Raw genomic sequence first — 2,430 nt, forward strand, 5'->3', positions numbered from 1 at the left:
CGGTTGTCGGACTCCATCTGGCGGCCGCTTTTATATCGTTCCCTTGGCTTCCGGAGCTGCGGTGGCAGCTGCCGAGGGAGGGGACCGTCCCCGCTGTGAGCTAGGCAGAGCTCCGGAAAGACCGCGGTCGTCAGCCGGGCTGTCCCGGTCGCGCCAGAGCTCTGGCGCGTCACTTGTGAGTCAGAGCTCAGGCGTGCAGGCTTATGTGGGGAGAGGTTGTCGCTGCGCTTTCGGGCCAGAGCCGGGTGTGGGGCTGCCGGGGTTGGTCGACCAGCACGCCGCGGCTCCCGAGGCCTGACCCGCGACCCGCGGGGACCCACCGGGCTTGGGGTGGGAGGCTGGGGACACCCTTCCCGGCCCGGTCGCGGGCCCGCGCGCATCCTGGCCGTCTGAGGCAGCGGCCGAATTTTTTCTGCAAGTCCCCGTGGGGAGCCGGGGACCGTCCTGCCTCGTCCCCCGGGTGCCGGGGAGCGGTCCCTCTGCCGTGACCTGTTGTTTGCAAGTCCCCGTGGGGAGTCGGAGAGCGCTCCCTGAGCGCGCGTGCGGCCCGAGAGGTCACACCTGGCCGGCCTTCGGTCCCTCGTGTGTCCCGGTCGTACGAGGGGACGGCCGGAAACGCTTCCGAGTCTCGCTCTGGAGACTCGGGCCGGCCCCTGCGTGGCACGGGTGGCCGGGAGGACGTCCCTGGCCCGGCGCTGCTCCGGCGTGTGTCCTGGGGTCGACCAGAGGGCCCTGGGTGCTCCGTGTCTGGCTGCGATGGTGGCGATTTTGGGGACAGATGCCCGTGTCGCGGGTTCCCTGGGCCGGCGGCGTGGTCGGTGACTCGACCTCCTGTCTCCTGGGGAGGTATATGTTTCACTCCGAGCCGGCATTTTGGGCCACCGGGTTATTGCTGACACGCTGTCCTCTGGCGACCTGTCGCTGGAGAGGTTGGGTCTCTTGGATGCGTCGCGGGTCTTCGGCCTCCCGGTGACCCGGCTAGCCGGCCCTGCTCGTGCTTGAGCCGCCTGCTGGGGCCCGTGTGCCCGGTCTCTCATGCATCCGAGCGTCCCAGCTCCCGGTGCCGCCTTGGGTCCGGGTCTCTGACCCACCTGGGGGCGGCGGGGAAGGTGGCGCGGGCTTACCCTGCCACCGTGCGCTCCCCGCTGCGGGCACCTGGGGCGGCCGAGACAACCCCACTCCCGCTGGCTCCGTGCCGTGCGTGTCAGGCATTCCTCGTCTCTGCCGGGTTGTCTGCCGCCCCTGTCCTGGAGCTGGGGATGGCCAGGCTGATCTGCTCGCTGGCCTCTGGGGAGGCTGTGGCTGGCTGGCCGACCCTGCTCCGGGGATGCTTTCCCTGATCGATGTGGTGATGTCACGCTCTCCCGGGCCGGGACCGAGCCGCGACGGGCGAGGGGCGGGCATTCGTGGTGAATGAGACCCGTTCTTCTCGTCCCGCCCGCGGGGTTTCCCCCGTCTCCCATCCCCGCCTGCGGGCGGTGCGTTGGGAGGCACTGGGGTGCGGAACCCGGCCCGACCTCGCTGTCCCGACCCCGCCGTCTGCCTCGTGGCGTCCGGCGTGGGTCAGCGGGGGTCCTCTGACGCAGCAGGCACTCCTCGCTTTCGCCTCTTGTGGTCGTCGCCTCGTGGGCCGCCCCCCTCCGCGGCGGTGGGGGTGCTGTCCCGCTGGCCCGCCGTGCTGCCCTCTCGGGTATTGCACGAGCGCTGGCTCCGCCTGGGCCTTTGCGGTGCTCCTGGAGCGCCCCGGGCTGTCTCTCAGGTGCCCGAGGCCGAGCGGTGGTGTGTCGCTCCCGCCCCCAGCGCCCCCTCCTCCGGTCGCCGCCATGGTGTCCGCGCGTGGGTCCTGAGGGAGCTCGTTGGCTGTGCGGGTCGAGGCGGTTGAGTGAGACGCGCCCCTCCCACGCGGGGAAGGGCGCCGCCTGGTCTGGCGAGCGCACGTCCCGTGCTCCCCTCTGGCGGGGGAGCGCGGGCCGTGTGAGCGGTGGCGGTGGGCTCGGGCCGGCCACGCGTGCGCCGGCCGGCCGCCGAGGGGCTGCCGTTCTGCCTCCGATCGGTCGTGTGTGGGTTAACTGGAGGCGCCTTGCCTCACAGAAAGGAGGTGGGTGGACGGCGGGGGGCCTTGGGGGCTGTGCGCACGCGCGCCGGCCGGGCCCCTGCCCTGACCGCAAACGCTCCAGGTTGCCGCAGGTTTCTTCTCGCGCCGCAGGCCCCCTCCCTTCCCCAGGCGTCCCTGAGCGCCTCTGCGGGCCCGACGAGGGGCGACTGGCGGGTGGGGAGCGTGACCCACCCTCGGTGAGAAAGCCTTCTCTAGCGATCCGAGAGGTGTGCCTTGGGGTACCGGATCCCCCGGCTCGCCGCCTCTCTCTGTGTTGTGGTAGCGCTGCCGTAGCGACTCGCCTGCAGAGAACCCTCCTCCTCCGCTGCCCCCGC

This window comes from Macaca mulatta, chromosome 10, assembly GCF_049350105.2.
Source record: "Macaca mulatta isolate MMU2019108-1 chromosome 10, T2T-MMU8v2.0, whole genome shotgun sequence".
In the NCBI taxonomy this organism is placed as follows: domain Eukaryota; kingdom Metazoa; phylum Chordata; class Mammalia; order Primates; family Cercopithecidae; genus Macaca; species Macaca mulatta.